Consider the following 22,228-nt stretch of genomic DNA (forward strand, 5'->3'; position numbering starts at 1 on the left):
CTCTCTCTCTCTCTCTCTCTCTTCGACTCTCACTCTCTCTCTCTCTCTCTCTCTCCCTTCGACTCTTAATCTTTCTCTCTCTCTTTGACACTCTCTCTCTCTCTCTTTGACACTCTCTCTCTCTCTTTGACACTCTCTCTATCTCTCTCTCTTCGACTCTCTCTCTCTCTCCCTCTAACTCTTTCTGTTACACTTGCTTTCTCTCTCTCATCTCCCTCTTTCTCTTACATATTATCTCTCTCTCTTCTTTTCTCTCCCTCCCACTCACTCATCCTCGCTCCCCCTCTCTCACTCCCTCTCTCTCTCTCTCTGTATGTCTGCCTGTCTCTCTCCGTCTCTCTCCGCTTCGTCTTCCCCCAACATTGTCTCTGTCTCCCGTTTTCTGTCTCTCTATGGCGCCCGTCGGCTGACCCCTCCGGGCGAGCGCGATGAACGCGCTTAATTAGTGTGCTTAATTAATAATTCCACTGGCGGGGGGCACTCCTCTACACGGAGATGCGTGAAAACGCTCGTTATGCCTTCCTGAATTCCTCGGTCGCCGGCGAAGCGCGGCGGGGCGCGGCTCTTTGTCAAGCTATTCGCGGAGCTTCTTGAGACTACCATAATCTTCGACGAGCACCGTGTACCATCCTAACACGATTATCTAGTTTCATTCGACCCCGTTGCCATGATCGACGTGTGCCAGAAAATCATCACCTACTTCTGTCGACATTCGCTATTACTAAAAGTAACATTTTTCTTTATTCTTTACACTCGGGTCTCGACGATTGAAATTCCAGAATTGAATTCTCTAATGTTTACAATTTATATGTATGTACATTGTCGCATGTAAATTTGGTGCCGTTCTTCGTGCATTTTTATCGCATTGTCAACTGTGCAATTTATTTTGGAGAGACAGAATCTATCCGGTGCAATATGAATTATTTTTGAAAAGTAGAAGTCACGTACAAACTTGTTCCTTTGCAGAATGTTTAGGGTCACTATGTAGGGCAAGCAGAATTTTTTTTAGGGAGATCGTCGAATTTGTTATTGACATGCACAGATGTCAATCAGGTGCACTTAGCTTAAGGCACCGTGAAATACCACTTACTTCGGAATTATTTCTGAAACGAGGAAGTAATGTGCGAACTCGTCCCTTTGCAAAATCTTTGGCGACACTGTGTAGAGTATACTGAATTTTTTTTAAGTTGATTGGCCACGTGGTTATTGACTTAGGCTCAGCTGTCAATAAGGAAAGTCTACTCACTGATTAGGTCGGGACACCCAGAAAAGCTCTTACTTTGGAATTATTTCTGACGAGCGGAAGTAAAATACGTTCCTGTCTCTTTGCAATATATTTAGGGACACCATGTACAGTGCACACGATTTTTTCAAACTAGATTGTCGAATTGTTTATTGACAAATACTCAGGTGTCAAGCATAACATGGTCTACTGACTGTCTGGATCGACGCATTGAAAAATGACACTTACTTTACAATTTTTTCTGAGAAGAGGAAGTAATGTACAAACTCGCCCCTTTGCAGAATGTTTGGGTACATTATCTAGAGTGCACTGAATTTTTTTCAAGTTGATTGGCTAGCTGGTTCTTGACTTATGCTCAGATGTCGATCAGGAAAGTCTAAACGAACCAACTGGATCGAGGCACTGAAAAATGGTCATATTTTGAAATTATTTCCGAATAACAGAAGTAATATACAAACTTGTTCTTTCGCACATTGTTTAAGAACACTATGTAGAGTACACTGAATTTTTTTCAAGTAGATTGTCGAACTGGTTACTGACTTCTCCGTAGCTGTCAATGAGAGGGTCCAATCGGTTAAGTGCGAAGGGTTGAGAAGTAGCACTTACTTTGGAATTATTTCCGAAGAGAGGAAGTAATTTACAAACTTCACACCTGGTACATTGTTTAAGGCCACTATGTAGAGTGCAATGAATTTTTTTATTTTATTGTCGAACTGATTATTGACTTATATCAGTCAGCCTACTGACTGCCTAGATTGCGGTGCTTACTTTGGAATTATTTTTGGATAATCGAAACAATGTACGAACTTGTCCCTTTGTATAACAATTAGGGACACTGTGTAGAGTGCACTGAATATTTTTTAGATAAACAGCCGAACTGGTTAGTTCACGGAATTCGATTCAATTGACAGAGATTGTAGGGTGGAAAAATGGCACTCACACACAGTTTATAATTTCAATAAAATAAGGAAATAATACACAAACCTTTCCTTCCACACAGTGTTTTTCCTTCCACTATTCTACTCAGATCACTATGATCTCCAGTGCACTATATCCGCTAATCCGGCTAGCATACGTAGGGAGCGACGCAGTCAAGAGCAAAGCGATCCAAAAGAGGTAGCAGAATTGTCACACCGGAGGGGCGATCGTCGTCGCGTGCCGTGGATCGTCAACGTCGCCATAAATGCCTAATATAATAATCTTTACGGTGGGATAAGAGTCGCTCGTTGCTTTGGAATTTACGTTCCGTGTGGCAGTTTCCCCGCCGGGCTGGTTTCGCCCGCGAGAAAGGCGGACACCGGGCTGGGACGAATGTAAATCGTGAGTTGTGGCCCGATAGACCACGGCGGCGGCCACTTCAGCCACGGCAAACAGAGTCTTTGTTTCGGGAAGACAGGCACTGGAATCCTGCCACAGAACATTAACCAGCCAGCCGGCATAACAGAGAACATCGTAATGTTCCGGCGCGCAGGCCGGGCGCATAATGTGACGTAACGTAATGTAATGCGACGAGAACGTCCCATTCGGGCTTGTTGCACCGTGCGCCGAAAGACCAACGGCAGAAACCACGTGGAAAGACGAAGGATAAGGGGGGGATCACACGCTCCACGAGCCGCGCCATGGTTACAGGCCGAAGAGAGAGACCTTTTCTGAGAACGGTCGACTCTTCCGCGCCGGAAATCCGAGAGGGGACTCCGCCGCCGGAAAGATTTAGTATCGCTTACAGATTTCGAAACATTTTTAGTGGGAACGATTCTTTGTTCCGTTTTCGAAAAGTACTCCTCCTTGGAATTTTTGGTCTCGGCGCCGGACATTAATCGTTTCCTGACGACGCAGAACACGTAGAAGTTTGTTCCTTGAAACATTGATGGTTTTGGAACTTTTTACTGTCGAATGGGTTGACACAGTGCTTTCATGTTTTTCAAGCGTTAGTGCGGTGACGTAAGGTACACACGTGCCAAGTTTCGACGTGATTCGATTTGTATATCGACAGTTATTATTTACGATGGAACTCGGATCGAACGAGACCCAACACTGGCGTCGGCAAGACAGGGAGTGACGTTACAGTAAAATAATAAAAATACGAACTAATCGAGAATCCTTCTCGCAGATGTTGCTTCTAAATCAAATAAAGCTGAATTCAGGATTTGAGCAACATTGAAGAACGAAAATGTTCAAGGTTACAGAAGGTCAAATATTCTTGTTTTTCCAAAATGTTGAGTTTCAATTGCCAGTTCGTTGAAGATCTTTCTCGCAGATATTGTTTATAAATAAAATAAAGCTAATTTCAGAATTTCAGCTAAATTGAAGCATAACAATGTTCAAGGTTACGGAAGGTCAAACATTTTTGTTTTCGCAAAACGTTGCGACTCGACTGACAATTCGTGAAAAATAATTCTCGCAAATATTATTTCTGAGTAAAAAAAAGGCCCAATTAAAAATTTTAGCTAGATCGAAGCGTGAAAATTTGCAAGGGTACAGAAGGTCAAACATTTTTGTTTTCGCAAAACGTTGCGACTCGACTGACAATTCGTGAAAAATCATTCTCGCAAATATTATTTCTGAGTAAAAAAGGCCCAATTAAAAATTTTAGCTAGATCGAAGCGTGAAAATTTGCAAGGGTACAGAAGGTCAAACATTTTTGTTATTACAAAATTTTGAGTCTTAACTTCCAATTCTGTGTAACATGAAGCCCCTCGGCACAATTTCGAAATCTATTTCCAAAGGTTCTAGGTTAGGTCCGCTATGACTGGTTGGATCGACTGCTCGCGGTGTAAACGCTATGTAAATATTGTTGTTACCTCGACTATTTCGATTGTACGGAGGATTTGCGGTATGAAAGTTGCAAGGATAAGAGTAAGCTGGCTCGCGGTAGTAAGGATTTTTCTGTAAATGGAAGCTTACTTTCCCGGAATGATACGGTTCCTTTATGAGGTAGTAAAAGCACCTTACGTGAAACACTCTGTATATTAAAAGGACCGGCTGCGGTTGGGTTGTCGGGCTCCCTTTAATTCGTCGGTTATTCGAGACGCAACAACACACCGAACAAATGCTACTACAAGGAGATTAGCGTCGTTCGTACGTAGAACTCTTTGGCGAGGCAAATTTGTGAAAGTAACGATGTGTTCATAGCAATCGTTTTATGGAGAAACATATCTCTAAAATCAATATTTATCGTGGTAACTATTGTTTCAATTACTTGAAGCGACAGAGGCTGTGCCACAATTTTTCACTAAGGAAAATGGGTTAATTACTACAAGTCTATCCAAAGATTTTATTTTATTAATTTTATTTATTTATTTGATTATTCATTGAGCTGGATGTAAAAGAAGTTCTTTAAGATAACAATTACAATTGACTCGCGCATGATATTGCTGTCACTTTTGAACAATTTTTTGAGGAATTATCAACTGTTGAAATAGCGATTAAAATATTTAGTAAAAATAGGAGAACAACAGAAACAAATTTATTACATATGTTACAAACATGATCGTTCTAGGGTTAAGCGAATGTGTCGTTACATCGGTGTTACGAGATAATTTAAAATAACTTTTTGCACAGGGTGCGCGGCAAGTAGAACAGATGTTAACGTTGATAGGCGTTCAAACTTGAACAATCGTAATTAAATAGGGGCTGTGGTTGCGGGTGTTCCAAAGCATGGTAATAAATGTGTGGTTACAGCTGGTAGATGTTACAGAACAATTTCGAATTGGTTGCTAGTAGGAATTCGAGGGTTTCGCATTGCGATACATGATGATCGTGAGGGTGTTGTTATGCGATATATGAAATTATTAATATTATTTTAGTACAGAATTTGAAGCGTTTCCGATGATCTTTGGTGTTAAGGTTGAATTTGTCAAAATTAGAACGACGAGGCCGATTTGTGAATAATCATCGATTTTTGAATGACCATCGATTTCCTAATAATCGTCGATTTATGAAGGACCATCGATTTTTCAATAAACATCGATTTTTGGTAATCATTGATTTTTTAATACTTATCAATTTTTGATTAATTGTCGATTTTTTAATGATCATCGATTTTTGAATAATCATCCATTTTTTAATGATAAATTTTTGAATAACTACCGATTTTTGCATAATCAATTTTTGAATAACAATCAATTTTTAACTAATCATCAATTTTTGACTAATCATCCATTTTTGAAGAATCATTAATTTTTGAATAACCATCGATTTTTTAATAATCATTGATTTTTGGATGACCATCGATTTTCGAATAATCATCGATTTTTAAATATCAATTTTGGAATAATCATTGATTTTTGGATAATCGTCACTTTATGATCCTTTGATTTTTGAACAATCATCCAGTTTTGAATAATCGTCAACTTTTTAATAATTATCGAGTTTTTCATAAGCATCTTTACGCAATGCTTTTATGTGAAACAAATTTGATGTCTAACATATTCTATCATTTTTCAAAAATCTTATTTTCAATCATCTTTGTATTACTTACGTGTTAATTAAAATCCGTCTAAACCGTAATTAAATAACTAAAATATGGGTACTATTAATCGTCAAGATATAGATCAAACTAGAATTTTAATCCTCCTACCCGTGCAATTAAATCGAATGCTTCAATCTTCAATTTCAATATTTGAATTTTATAACGTAACATTTTTATTACAGAGTTATCTGATGAAAGTAATATTCCGGTTATTGAAGTTTCGAAGAGTAATCAATTCGTGGCAGGAAGCATTTGTTTCATCAGTTAAAGTTGAGAAATTGATCCCTTGCCAAAAATTACCTCGCTCCGGACCACTGTGCGTCGGGTGAAAATGACGAGTATCGACGCGCTCGGCCGGCCACGCAGCCAAACAAGCCACGAAGACAGCGGTGGAGTGGGGGGAACGATTATTGGGGCCGAAGGAATCCCGTCCTGGAAAAGCTTCCTCGGCCCGAATCGGGGTTACATTCCGTAATTGAATGGAAAGTGATTCCTATTGTTCGTCTTGGTGTCCTCTTTCGAGGAAGTTCCGACATTTTTAGCCGGGAAGTCCGGAGCCGACGAATGTTTTCGCTGCCGGGGCCAAAATACGCTCAGAAGTATCGGCGACGTCTCTGCGGACCTGAATTATCGATCCTCGGCCACGCTGGATATCCATTTCAAATTGTTTGGTTCGGTTCTTTGGCTCGCAGATTATTTCGGTAAGGAACAACGCCGAACCCGGGACAACCTAACCTGTACGTCGCGCAGAGCTTTGTGCAATGGACAAAAGTCCAGAAACTGATATCCAAAATTCGTGGCAAATAATCGTGAACGAATTACGACGCGATAAAGGATTTATTTATAATAAAGTATTAAACATAATGAGATATACAGGGTGTCCGAAAATTATGTTATTTCCGTGAAATGAGGGCTTCCTGAGGTCATTTGAAACAACTTTTTCCTTAGCGAAAATGCGATCCGCAGCTTTGTTTACGAGTTATTAACGAAAAACACTGACCAATGAGAGGCGAGAGCTCGGCTGGCGCGCGGCGGCCGAGCCAATGAGCGGAACTCGGCTTTGACCACTCGTTGGCTCGGTCGCCTAGCGCCACGCGAACTGGGCTCTCATTGGATCGCTTTGCAATCGAGTGACGACTCTAATGCACCATTAAGAATTATTACATCGTGTTTCAAAATAATTTTAACATTATCAAATTTGTTTATATTTAAGAAACTGTTAAAATTGTAACTGTTGCATACGTCACAAAATTCGTATGCATAAAATACATCAAATTATATATAATAGAAATACTGTTGAATACTGTTTTGGATTTCGAGTTAAAAAATGGCTCCGACTGCAAACGGTTAACCTAACCTAACCTAACCTAAACCATTGTCAAAAACGGTGCCAGAAATTACCCGAAATTTCCATTGAATAATTAGCCGCAGGTTTTTTCATTATCGTGAAAATTTATTTACCACTCGTTTCACATAAGAATAATTCCAAACCATTCTCCAAACACCTGCTGCCACACACACACGCACACACACACACATACACGAAATCACTCCGTGCTAAATTCGCACTCGATCTCACACGAATAGAACCGCGCGAGCACCTGAACCCTCAATTCGAACCCGAGAACGCACAATAAACCTTCATAAACGCATGAACGACGTACCTGGGAAGAAATAGGTGGATCCACGCGTCGACCGTGTGGTGTAAGTTGGCGAAGTGGGGGTGGGGATTGTAGGGCGGTGGGAGGGGGGGGGGGCTGGCAATCCATATATGCAGATCCGAGATTCGCCGGCAGTCGGGTTCGATTCCCCGCTCGAAGTTATTATCACATATATTAGACAACTGACCCGGCCACCTCCGGGCCACCACCGGCTGGATATATACAGGGTGTTCCACGTAACTGTCACCAAGGTTTCTCGAGCATTTTCGACAGTCCGACGAAAAAGGTTACGGTATAACACGTTGTTAAATTTGTCTTGACTAGAGTTATGTTAATATAAAATAAAACATGTACCATCGAATTTAAAAAAAAAAATGAGAGCGATCTTGAATTTTTGGAATAATACATTTTTTTCTGAAATCCTCTATGTTGCAAGAACTGATTAACCTTTGTTAGGAACATCTTTTGTGTCAGAATGTGGGAAGTGCTCGAAAAATCGTGGCGACAATTACGTGGTACACCTTGTATACACAATGAAAAATTATTCGAAGAAAGAATTATTTCATAAAATAATTATTCGAATTAAGAATTGTTGAAAAAAAGTAATTATTCGTATAAAAAATTGAAAAGATAATTATTTGAAGAAAGAATTACATGAATAAAGTATTATGCGAACAGAGAATTATATGAATAAAGAATTAATCGAATGAAGAATTACATGAATAAAGAATTATTCCATAAAGTAATTATCCGAACAAAGAGTTTGTCGAATAAGAAATTGTAATAAAGAATTTCTCGGATAAAAAATTATACACGTATTACAGATGTCTAATATAAATGCATGGAATAATTTGTGTTGAATAATGAATTATTCGAATAAAATGTTCGACCAAAAGGAATACGTACACTCGCGGATAATTATCTTCGACAAATATTTATTCGAAACAATCGGAGAATAATGTCCAACTCTGGTTGAAACGTTGTTCCAAAATCGCGTATGAGAGTGGTAGATCCCTGCGTACGTCTCCCGCGTGCTGCCCGGGAACTCGCTCACCCCCGAGCGGTTTCTCTGCCCCCCCCCCTCCCCGCCTCACGCCTCCTCCGCAGCACCGGATACAATATCGTGCCGGCTCAACCGCGCGGTTATGGTAAGAACCCTTTATTGTTTTATATTGTTTCCAGGCTGCCTTTATTATATGGCCGGGGCTGGCCTCCACTCCGCAGCCCGGCCAGAATCGAAATAAAATTGCCGCGAACGCGCCCTGGTATTGCGGAAAGGATTACCAGGGCCGAGGCCCTGTATTTAGGGCAACGCAGAGGTCCTGGAAAGAGAGACGCGACAATTGTTCCGCGATTTTTAATTGGGCCGATTTCAAATATCACGCGACGTCCTAGAGATCGCCCATTTTAAAATGTACGTCTCGCGACATCCAATTCAGGACGTCTTTAAGACGTCTCTAAGACGTCCCGAAACAGACGTACCGAATAAGACGTCCCGAGACAGATGTCTGAAATAAGACGTCTTAAAGACGTTCCGGAACAGACGTATGAAATAAGACGTCCCAAAATAAACGTCGTTTCAACGTCCAAAATGAGACGTCGTTTCAATCTCCCGACTTATTTCTTTGTACAATAAACAATTAAAAATTAATTTTGTATTTATTAATGGCTATGTCCTTCTGTACACAATCATGTTTACATTGCACACACGAGGTTATTATAAGCTTTACAGGTTCAAAGTTGCCGCTGCTTTCAGCTGAAAATGGCTGCCCCGGCGCGCATCTCTTTCTAGGATCTCTAGAGGTCATCAATGCGGGTCACTCGACGGAAAGAACCGCTCTCGATTTGAACTGAAAGCTGAATATACGGTGGACGCGAACAAGTACAATAAATTTCCGATTTTTGTTATTTGTGCGAAGGTCGATTGGAGGTTATGTTGCAGGTCGACGAGTTGGTCTTTCTATTGGCGATGACGTGATGTTGAAGGAAAAATTAGCGGTCGTGCGAGTGGCTAGATCAATATTGGGGATTCTATGTCCATTTGCCGCAGAAAATTTCGAGCGCGTGGAATGCAACACAGTTGATACGTAACCCGAGAAATTCGATACTGATAACGACGGCCCGATAGAGCAGAATGCAGTTGATCCTGAAACAATGCAAACCAATCCTGTTGACCTCTGACCTGCTGGGCCTGATACGATCAAGTTGCGAGGCGTGGAATTCGGCGCGCTGGTGATGCGAGTGTTCGTTGAAATCGTTCAAACCGAGACAAACCTGGTCGAAGCAATTCAAACGTTCTCAAAGAGATTCGAAGTTTGGCGAAGTAAATCGAGACTCAAATCAACTCAAACCGTTTTGGAGCAACACAAATTTTCTCAAACCAGCTCAAGCCTTTTCAAAGCAACTCAAACATTTTCGAAGCGACTGAAATCTTTTCGAAACAAAGCAAATTTGCTCAAACCAACTCTAACCTTTTCATAACAACTTGAACTTTCTCAAAGAAAATAAAATCTCAAAGCAACTCACGTCTTTCCAAAACGCCATAAATTCTTAAACCAACTATAGCATTCTCAAAGCAACTTAAACCTTCTCAAAAAATTCAAAGCTTCTCTGAGGAAGAGAAACTTTCTCAAACTAACTAAACCTTTATCGAAGCAACTGAAACCTTCTCAAGGCAACTCAAACCTTTCCAATGCAACACAAATTTGCTCAAACCAACTCTAGCCTTCTCGAAGCACCTCAAACTTACTCAGTGAAACTCAAACTTTTTCTAAGTAACACAAATTTGCTCAAACCAACTCTAATCTTCTCAAAACAACTTAAACTTTCTTATAGCAAATTAAATCTCAAAGCAACTCACATCTTCTCAAAACGACACACGTTTCCTCAAACCAATTCTAGCCTCCTCAAACCAACTCAAACCTTCTCAAATCCAAAATTCTCTAAAAGCAACTCTTCTCATAGCAACTCAAATTTCCTCAAAGAACTCCGAACGTTCTCAAAGCAAATGAAATGTAAAACAAAGTCAAACCTTTTCAATGCAAAACAAATTTTCTCAAACCGTTTCAAACCAACTAAAAATTTCTCATCGCTACTTAAATATTTGCACAGAAATTCAAACCTTTTCAAAGCAAATCGAAACTCGAAACAACTCACACTCTCTCAAAGCAAGAAAATTTTTCTTGTATGATTGGTTTGAGATAGTTGGAGTCGATGTGAGCGATTTTGAGTTGCTATGAGAAAGTTTTGAGAAAATTTGAGTTACTTTGAAAAATGTTTGAGTTACTTTGAGAAACGTGTAGTTGCTACGAGAAGGTGTAACTTGATTTGAGGAAATTTGGATTGCTTTGGAAAGAGGTTTGAGTTGCCTCGAAAAAATTTGAGTTGCTCTGTCATTGTTTGAGATGGTCTGAGATTCCATTTGTTTGAGAAGGTTTGAGTTGCAGTCAGGAAATTTGAGTTGCTCATGAAATTTGAGTTGCTCACGAAATTTGAGTTGCTCACGAAATTTGAGTTGCTATGAGGAAATTTGAGAAGATTTGAGTTATTGTGAAGAAATTTAAGCTGCTGTTAGGAAATTTGAGTTACTATGAAGAAATTTTAGTTGTTATAAGCAAATTTGAGTTGCTATGAAGAAATTGTAATTGCTATGAAGAAATTTTAGTCGCTATGAAGAAATTTGAGTTGCTTTGAGCAAATTTGAGTTGCTATGGAGAAATTTGAGTTGCTATGAGCAAATTTGAGTTACTGTGAGGAAATTTGATTTGCTTTAACAAGATACATTATTTAAAGAACTTCTGATATCTAGAATCGAAAGAAAATTTGCCAAAAAGTTCCCACTTTCAAAACTATCTGCCTCTTCCAGGGTTTTGTAATTTGCAGCATGTAAAACATGTGAATATTTTTGAATGTTCACATGTAATTTGTAAACATGTGAAAAACATAGTTATCAATCTTATTCGAAGTACGCTTCCGACATCTACGGTCGAATCAAATTTGCCAAAAATATCCCCCTCCCAAAACTACCTTAGATTCGTCAAAATCCAAAAATTGGCCAAACCGGTCCACCCGTTTTTCCCAAACGATTCTTCGAAAATTGAAAAATCCGCGTTGCCGAATCTTACGGGCCACGGTGTAGTTGCGAGGTCGAGAGCCCGGCCGTACGAGCCCGGACATTTATTCCGACACCCTTTTACAACCCCTATTACTATCCTTTCGCCTGGGACGCTTCAATCGGAATTGATGAACGGTTTGTTCCGCGAGCGAATTTGACGCGGCTGTTATTTCACGCGCTATCTTATTCCATTAACAACTGTATAGTTCGGTCGGGGCCGCGGGGCGGGGCGCGCGGGGCGGGGGGCGTGGCGGGGTGCGGAATGTTCGCGCTCCATCAACGACCGAGGCAACGAGCGAGTGATAATCGACGTGTAATCGTCCATTTGCCCCGGACAAGCGTGCCGCGAACAAACAGCTTTGTCCGTGTTGATAGGCGTGTAAATATTGTAATTAAAATGTTCGATAATCATTGTCATTTTTCGGGTGGTGGGAGGTGGAGCGGGGCGGGGAGGAGAAGGGGGGGCCACTTCGCCCAGTTTACGTTACGTTATGGCAGCGCATCAAGCAAACAATGAGCGCAACACGAGCACGGGCCCCCGCGCGTTATTGTCAATTTCACGTTTCCTCGCCGTTTATCGTTCGCCGCGCCGTTTTCCCGCGCTCTCCGGCCCGCAATATCGAATCGCTTTAATAAATACAAACTGCCGCGCGCGCGCGCCGCCACTTAAACATAACTCGTCGTAACCTTGGCAGTCGGCCGGCGTACCGGCGGTCTCGATGCCGAATTTCCCGGCCAAAAGTCGATTTCGTCGAGTTTCAAATTTTCGCGAGAAAACTCTTTTTCCGCGATCAACGTCAACCCTTTGGAACACCCCGAAATTCAAAGTATTATCAATGATTAGATACGGTGTTTCTTAATAACAAAATAAACAATTTCGAGGTGATCAAACTCAACGTTCGTTTCAACTGAATAAACAACGGTGTCCTGTACAGCAACAGGTGCGTTTTAATTGTAGATCTGTGTTGTTGCAAGCATTTTTTAATTTATATATATATGAATAATATGAGTTTATAAAAATGAATTTAACGAGTTAATGAGAGTTTATAAAAACTTTGAACAAGATTTACGAAAAATTGTTAGAAATTTGACAGAAATTTCAAAAACAAAATTCTGAAAAGAAATGGAGGTTGCCTCGATTTTTCAAATGTTAATATTTATTTCTGACTTTATGATATTCTGACCGGTGTCCAGACGAATTCAACGACCTATCACGATGCAACCTTGAACCTTGAAAGAACTGAAAAATAATTTTGGCCATCCAAAATGGATCTCAGACCATCGCTATATTTACCCTCTGCTTTGTCCAAGCTTCAGTCCACTTTCAGGCAGACTGTCGTCATGTGCTTTTTAACCAAGATTTGTTGCTACGTTCGCTGAGATTTATTTTGGATTTTTTGGATTTGGATATATTGTGGATTTATTTTGGATTTTATTTGGATATTTTTTGGATTATTTATTCTTGTAATATTTATTCTTAGGATTTTTAACGAGGATCTTTTTACGAGAAGTTTTTACGAGGACAACGATGAAGAGAATCGACCGTCGAAACGGTGGATTAATTTTGAAATTGCTTGACTGCAAAATTGAACTTTTGTTTATCAACGAACCCTGAAAAAAATTGACCACGAGTTTCTGAAAAATTGTCGCCGACGGTTCGATAGTTCTCGTTCCTAAATAAAAAAAGCACGAAAGAGCACGGTTAATTCACGGAATCCCGTGAAATCGTTTCTTTTTAGGAGCTCCGCCAAGCGGACAAAGTTTACCCTCCCCGTTTCGGTTATGAGAACACGAAACTATAGAACTATGACAATATTACAACTCCTCCCGCGAAATAAGTTCGATCTCCAGGCTAAGGAATATTCGATAGTATTCACTGTTTTCTCGGAGAAGTCCGATTCGAGCTGGAATCTGTATTAAGAGATCGGTCTTCCGGGGAGAAGTATCAGGAATTCTTTCATCGACGAAAATGGGATCCGGCGGAACGAACAGTACGGGGGTCGGATGACTTCGATTCGCCGGGAGAAACATGTTTAAAAGCAAACTTTTCGTCGGACGACTGAATCGCTGATCCAGGATTGAGCACCAGAAATTCATTTGGAGCGTTGCGAGGAACTACGCAAGTTCGGGAGCGCTTCTAATTTTGATCACAAGCAGAACGAACTGTGCTCAAAACTACGTTCTAGAATTTTTAATCGCGTAAGTTTATATATTTAAAACATATATAAATAAAAGAGTCGAAAGTTTCGACGAAATTGAACGTTCGCCAACTTACAGCCCAACAAAATTGTTGACATTTGAGCTGTTGCAGTTTCGTGAAGAAAAAATCTAACAAAAATATACCTTGACTCATTTCGAAGCTCGAAGCCTCTACTTTCACTTCCCGTAGCTAGTTTTGCTCCAGGATTTTTTTTTATGAAGTACCACGTTCGAAATTGAAGATACATTTTTCCCAAAAATTCAGAAATATTTACGAGTCTTTCAAATCATTGGAAAAATTTTTTCGTTAACGATGCTACCACGTATTCGATGATTCGAGTCTCCCCTTTACAACAACCCCTCGGGCATTGCCGTGCGATTTTTTTTCGGTTACCTCATGGCGCTCTGAATGGACGGCATATACTGTTTTGTACAACTTCGAAGTAATAGAATGCGCAATAGGGATTTACACGACCGAACTTGTTCCTCTATTCAGTACTATAAAACGGCAAGAGAAAAATCGTGGGGCAAGTTTCGAGAGGTCGTTGTAAAGGAGAGCCTCCAGTCTTCGAATTTGTGCGAATATAAGTCCGAAATAAAATCGTCCGAAGAATTTTCAGACGTTCAAATCCGTGTCATTTTCAAGGAAAAAGATGTCCCGCGTTTTCCACCTGGCGTATCATACAAAACAAAGTTTCCAAGAAACGTGTAACGTGTATCAAAACTAGAAGCTTCAAGCTTTAAATTGAGTCCAGGTGTACCGTCGTACGCCTCGTATTTACGAAATTGCAACAGTTCGAAGATCGACAATTTGCCGGGAATCGTTCGGAGACCTTCTGGAGCAGCTGTGAATGTTTCTGCCATAATCGCGGCTCCCGAAAAGAGAGTATCGCAAAACAAATAGCAGCTTATGCCGGGTGTTTCTTCCGGGCTGGATCGATTGCGCCGAACGATCGGCAATCGACGCTTCCCGCGTGTCTTCCGTCGGCGACCGCAACGCGAAATCGGTGCTTGGCCGCGATACCGCGCGAAAATCGCACGTACACGCTCGCCACGCATCCCCGTATTTACCTTGCGGTTTCAATCGCAGCTTATTTAAATAGAAATCACACGCGGCAGACCGAGCGCGCCGATTATCGCCTCCGAACGGCACCGATTCCCCCACTGAGCGCCTCCGAGCGACGCCGATTCCCCCACTGCGCGCCTCCGAGCGCCTCCGAGCGGCGCCGACTCATCCCACCGAGCGCTAGCGAACGTTACCGAGCCGCTCCGAACCGCACCGACCGACACCGACCGACACCGACCGCTTCCGACCGCCTCGCGCTGCCCAAGAACCCCATCCCAGGGCCCGAGGGCCAAATTCGGGCCCCGGACAGTTATCCGACCCGATCATAATTGCGGCGAAGTGTGATCCAAATCGATAACCCGCCGTCCAACTGAGCACCACTGGCCCCGAGCCCTTTGTGCTCGCAGATAACGATCATTATGCGATCGTAATGGCGCGAGATTGTCGGTCTACACTCGGTCCACTCGTGTAAAGCCACCACACCCGGCCCCGATACGGCCCCGTTGTAAACCCACCTTCATCGCGGCGATGTATCAATTTCTCAGAAGACACGATCGCTGGATATAACAATCTGCACGGCCAGCCGATCGAGATCGATCCTCCGCTGCTCCGTATTGCTCCGAGTGACGCGGCTGGCCGACCCTGGCGCCCTCTGGCTGCTTACTCTGGCAAGGCTCGTAAGCCGTATTCGAGCATGATTGCTGGTGTTTAGGGGACCGGTGACTGGATTGCTTTAAGTTCAATGGAGGCACGGATAAGGGAAAATGTTGATTTCTCTATTTGAAATTGGATTTTATGTAATGTACAAATTGTTTGCATTAATTGCAATTAGAATTAATTGCGTTGGATGGTGCATAAACAATTTCTTCTTCCTTTTAATCAGTTTTAATTAGTTTATTGGGATAAAAATCATCAAAAAAAATTCTTTTCATGTTTTTATAGTATATATTTCATGTTTCTCATGTTTTTTATCCTTCTTCTTTCATTTAATCAGTTTTAATTAGTTTATTGGGTTAAAAATCATCAAAAAAAATTCTTTTCATGTTTTTATAGTATATATTTCATGTTTCTCATGTTTTTTTATCCTTCTTCTTTCATTTAATCAGTTTTAATTAGTTTATTGGGTTAAAAATCATCAAAAGAAATTCTTTTCATGTTTTTATAGTATATATTTAACGTTTTTCATGTTTCTTTATCCTTCTTCTTTCTTTTAATCGGTTTTAATTAGTTTATTGGGTTAAAAATCATCAAAAGAAATTCTTTCCATGTTTTTATAGTTTTGTTGTTGACCTGGTCATGTTTATTTAATCTGGGTAACGTCTGACTTAGTTCTAGATTAGATATAGGTTAAGTATACGTTAGGCATATGTTAGATATACCAGGTATGTTAGTTATGTTAGGCATGTTAGGTACGCTAGGTACGTCAGGTGTGTCAGATGTATGTTAGGTATGTTAGGTTTGTGTTGAGTATGTTAGGTATAGGTTACGTTTGAGTTAGGTCCTCAGTTTTTCCCGAATATCTCCGGAACCGCTGAAAATATACAATTCTCGCAAACGAAAAAATGGTTCAAACTGCCCGGATCTACAACATACTCGAATTTCATCGGAATCGAAGAGAATCACCCTTTTGTAAATGATTACCAAGACTTTCCAGCACTCCGAGTAACCGTTCAATCGTTCGAACGTTTACACGGGCCTGCTTAGTCCGGACAACCGAGAGGCCCTACTAAATCTCGCCGATCCGGCGGCTTGTTTTGAAAATCAAACGGAAACAGAAGTTGTCGCGGGGCTTTGTAACCCGGCCCGCCGTTTTCGATGGATGGGGCAGTTTTATCGTCCGCGTAGAAATTTACGCGGCCGTTGGATGTGCCGGCGCGTTCGCGTCGTTATCGATCGCATCCAACGGCGGAAACGCATCTTTGAGCGTGCAGTTGTATCCGAACAGGCGCGTTGATTTAGACGTTGGAATGCCGCTTTCAACCGCGGGCCGCGCAGCCGGCAATCCCGTATAATTTACGACGGTTCGGATTCAGTCAAAGTAAATTAAACGTTATTAGAACAAAGTTCAGGCCACGGGGCCGCGCTGTACATTAGCCGTAGCTGCCGCGCACCGAAATATTCCGTTGTTACTAGCCATTAATTCTTTCGCCGGAAAAATCTCGCCGGCAGCAGACCTCCTCCAGTAACTCTCTGTGTTGTATTTTGTTGCAACGGAGAAACACCGGCAACACTATATCCGATAACTCTGCTCGACGGTACAAATTTTTATATAATTTTACGCTTTGCCACACGAGATACGCGCGCCACGGAGAAGTTGCAAAAATACTAAAATAAAAATTCCGTTTCTGTCGAGTGTCCAGTCCGAATTCAGGGTAGTAGTTACAGTTTGAAATAAGACGAACGCGACGGGTAAACCGTTTTTCGTCAACTTTACTCTCATCGGTGAGTTCCTGAAAAGGATATTCGACACAAAATTCCGTTTTCATTGCTTTACGTTTTCATTCAAGTTTGCACTGGGAATCATTTTTCATAAAAATCCACGGTTTAATTGAAAAAGTAGGTTAAGTCTGAGTTAGGTCTCGCTCTGTTTTTTTCTTTAGAACGTGTACAAATCTTTCTGTCTTTAATTAGGTGAGATCACGTTACTTACAATTTAGAGAATTTCTATTTTCCATAAAAATCCACGGTCTAATCGAAAAAGTAGGTTAAGTCTGAGTTAGGTCTCGCTCTGTTTTTTTCTTTAGAACGTGTACAAATCTTTCTGTCTTTAATTAGGCGAGATCACGTTACTTACAATTTAGAGAATTTCCATTTTTCATAAAAATTCGCAGCCTAATTGAAAACGTAGGTTAGGTCTCACTCTGGTTTTTCCTTAAAATGTGTATAATTCTTTTTCTTTTTAATTACACAAGATCACGTTACTTACAATTTACAGAATTTTTATTTCTCATAAAACTTTACGGTCTAATTGAAAACTTTGGTTAGGTCTGGGTTAGGTCTCACTCTGGTTTTTCCTTCAAATGTGTATGAATCTTTCTCTTTTTAGTCAGGTGAGATCACGTTACTTAGAATTTAGAGAATTTTCATTTTTCATAAAAATTCACGGTCTAATTGAAAACGTTGCTTAAGTCTGGGTTAGGTCTCACTCTGGTTCATCATTAGAACATGTATAAATCTTCCTTTTTTTACTACAAAGATTTCAGTGAACTTACGAGTTTGAAAATTAACAAGGTCTAAGTTAGGTGTGCGTTCGGTATCGGTTAGGTCTAGGTTAGGTCCACAGTTTTTCGCCCGTATCTCGGAAACTAAAGCAGAACGACGTTTTCCGTAAAGGAAAAAGTTGTTCAAAATATCAAGATCTACAATACCACCAAATCTCATCCTAATCTAACGCGACTCATAACCTTAAGTCTCCACCAAAATTTATACAATATATGCTTATAGACCTCATTAAACTGTACTTATATGTTTGTATGTCTGTATGTAGCATAATTGGATCGCAGAAAATTTGATCGCCGGTCCGCATAAGCGACCTTCTTTCGCCACAAACCTAACGGCCCAACAGCCATAATGGTTTCGACAGCCATGTGCATTAGCAGCTGCGAAAAATGAAGACGTTACCGAAGCCGTAACAAGAGAGATCGCAACAATGTTGGCGTATACTTCATTTAGCGAAGTGAAGCAGTCGGGTAGACGAATCCGTTCCTCGTCCCGTAGCAGTATAAAAAGCAAAAGTTCCTCGTGCCGCGACCTCGATTAAGGCCGCGCTAGTCGACTCCATTCCTTTCGCGTTGGCAATCTTCTCGAGGTCAGGCCCGATGCCCATCGACAGGGGCACAGCTAGTTAATTCGCGACGCCGGGGCATCATGGGGACCCCACGTGACAGGCCGCACAATGGTTCAGAATGTGACTCGAGCGTGGCGGCCGGTGTACGGGCCTTCGGCAAAAAGTTAATTCATTTTCTGCGTTTTTACCCCGATACCGGAATAGTAGCTCCCAGAGGCTCTCATTTGCCCGTCGGCCCCGGTATGGCGTTACACGAATGAATTTTTATCTTCGAAAACGATTCGACGCATTCGTTTGAAATATTATTCGTATGAACTTTTATCTTTTAAATTAATTCGATGTGTTTATTCGAAATATCTTTCGAGTAAACTGTTATTCGAAGAGTCAATTCGAACTTTTATTCGAAGAATTTATTCGATATTTTAATGAAAATTTTATTTGAATGAAGTTTTATTCGAATAAAGCTTCATACTAAGAGTTTATTCGAAATTTTATTCAACTAACAACGATTTGCGATATTTGACTCGTTTTATTCTGCCGTTATATTGCAAGAAATTTTTACATGAGGTTAAGAATATCACAAAAAGCTCATTATGTTGTTCTTTTATTGTTAAGTAAGGTGATTGAGTTAGCCAAGAGATGAGAATCGATAACAATATGTTTTTATTGAGTTATTGTTATGGTATTTGTTTTGGCATGGAATGTAGAATTGTCTAGGTAGAAAATTTCAAAGATGCTCTTGAAAGAGGTTAGGTATTACTATGTAGATGTTAAGAGTAACTTAAACTGTAAGAAGAATTGAGTTTATGATGTAGGATGCAATGGTTAACAGTAGTGACAGTAGTAGTTCGTAGTAAACGGTATTTGATATGTGAGTAATTGATATTTGCAACCGAAAACTGTTTAGTATTTAATAGTGTACATAATTTGGTATTAGATAGCGTTTGGTATCTAGTATTTAAGAGTGTACAGTATTTAATATGTGATAGAAAAAAGTGTTTAGTACTTAGTATTTAATAGTGTACATATTTTAATATTTAATAGAGAATAGTGTTCAGTATTTAATAGTGTAATAATAATGTAATAATTTAGTATTGGATAGAAAAAATATATTTTTTTAATGGAGTATTTCATGGTGTAATAGTAGTGTAATAATTTAGTATTTTATAGCAAATAGTGTTTAGTATTTAATAGTGATCATAATTCGGTATTTGATAGCGCGCGCGCGAATAGTGTTTAGTATTTAGTATTATACAGTATTTGGTACTGGATAGTAAAGAGTGTTTAAAATGTAGTAATGAACAGTATTTAGTATTTACTAGCGAATAGTGTTCAGTATTTAATAGTGTAATAATAGTGTAATAATTTAGTATTGGATAGAAAAAAGTGTTTAGTATTTAATGGTGTACATAATTTGGTATTTAATAGCAAACAGTGTTAACTACTTAGTATTGTACAATATTTGGCACTTGATAGTGGAGAGTGTTTAGAATGTAGTAGTGAACAGTATTTAGTATTTGCTAGCGAATAGTATTTAGTATTTAATAGTGTAATAATAATGTAATAATTTAGTTTTGCACAGCAAATAGAGTTCAATATTTAATAGTGTACATAGTTTAGTATTAGATAGCGAATGGTGTTTAATATATACTAGTGTAATGAAAATAAAGTAGCAAATAGTATTTAATATTTAATAGTGTACATAACCTGGTATTTGATAGCGAACGTTATTTACTATTTAATATTGCACAGTATTTGGTACTTGATAGTGTAGAGTATTTACTGTGTAATAGTGAACAGTATTCAGTATTTGCTAGCAAAAAAGTGTTTAGTATTCAATAGTGCACATAATTTAGTATTGAATAACGAATTGTAAATGTTTGATATTCGAACAAGTAAAGTGTTTAGTATTTAATAGTGTACATATTTCGTATTTCGTATTCGAAACTGAATAGTGTTCAATATTTGACACAGAAAAGCATTTACCAAGAAAATAAACTAACAAATAATTCTATAACAAATTCAACGACCATTTTCGTTGATCCAACTATGACCTCCCTCCCCCCTCCCTCCCCCAAAATTAGATGAAAAAAGAATCATGAGCAAGAACAAAGGATTTCTAAACGAAGCATCGTCCCGTGCCGATTTTGGATCGTCACCCCGTCAACCGGACGCGAAAAAACGACGCGTGATCGATGATTTCTCGATTTCGTTTGGTCCGCGAACCGGCGAAGAACGACGAGCGATCGTCATTAACCGCGGCGCATTTGTTTCGCCGCGGACATTTACGGGTTGTCAGAAAATCGTACAATGTCGCGCGACATCGAATAATGGATCGTGTTACCTGTAAATTCGATTAATTCTCACGAGCGCCGCCGCCCGGTTCCCATTGTGTTTTATCCGAGCGCGTGCGCGCGCGCGCGAGCACTTGTGTCCACGGGTCCCGCGCGTTACACCGGATCTGTATTATCAATCTTACAAATTAATCTGACATTCGAACGAATTTCCGTCGCGATTTTAACGCGTGATCATCGAGTTCCGCTGACAAGTCGCGACTCGCTGAACCGTATTGCCCGAATTCGAAAGCTCGCGTCCATCGCCGAGCGGCCGGAGGGCGACAAACTTCACCCAAATAAGAATCTAAATTCGTCTTTCGAAGCCTCGTGCGAAATTATATATTATATATTTATATATTATATAAATATTATTATATAAATATATATTATATAAAATTCTGGCAAAAATATATAATATATATTATATAAAATTCAGGCAAAAATATATAATATATATTGTTATAATATATATTATGCACGACTCGCGAACATTCAACCTTATATACCGGGTGACCGAATATAATTCGCAGGATAATTCTGCGTTAAAATATTCAGGCAAAAATATATAATATATATTATTGTACTATAGAATCGTACTATATTATATAATATAGTACGATTATATATATAGTACGATATAATAATATATAATAATAATATGTATTATCGTACTATAGAATCGTACTATATTATATTATATATATATATATATATATATATATAGTACGATATATAATAATATATATTATCTATTTTTGCCTGAATATTTTAACGCAGAATTATCCTGCGAATTATATTCGGTCACCCGGTGTACGAGGTTGAATGTTCGCGAGTCGTGCAACAATGTACGCTCGCAACGGTTTTTCAAAATACAAACAAATTTGATAACGTTACGGCGGGTTGTTAATTCGACGGGTTAAAGTGACAGCCACGGTCGAATCATTCGAATTCATTGGGCGAGCTTTTCGGCCGGAGCCCGCCGCGGCGCGCACGGCCCCTCTGAGTAATAGTATTTTAATAGCGCCGAGGCCTATCATTTTCTAAATGAACTTCGCCGGGGCTGCTCGCGATGCGTCATAGTTCCCCGAGTTCCGTTGCACGCCGCCATAAGGCGCGAGGGCCCGAAAACGCAGGTGTAGCCGACAGATGGTATCGCTCGCTGTCAGTCGATTGAAGTTTACGGGGAATTGTTAATTCCATTACACGCGTTGCCGACGTCTCGGATGAAGTATGATTATCGAATCGGCGGACCAAGCGGCGCGGGGTTCCTCCGATTGAAACATTGTGGCAAGTGCGCGCCAATTACTGCGGCAGTTAAAGCGACGCCCGACGTTTTCGACAAATTAAATAA

General features: G+C 40.1%; 1 protein-coding gene across 4 annotated transcripts in view; it reads left to right on the forward strand.

Annotated features, from left to right (window-relative positions):
• Positions 1-22,228, forward strand: part of LOC117225653 (uncharacterized) — a 1,038,968-nt gene that overhangs the window by 319,188 nt on the left and 697,552 nt on the right. The gene's annotated exons all lie outside the window — the stretch shown is intronic.

Source organism: Megalopta genalis, chromosome 14 (genome assembly GCF_051020955.1).
Source record: "Megalopta genalis isolate 19385.01 chromosome 14, iyMegGena1_principal, whole genome shotgun sequence".
Taxonomy (NCBI): domain Eukaryota; kingdom Metazoa; phylum Arthropoda; class Insecta; order Hymenoptera; family Halictidae; genus Megalopta; species Megalopta genalis.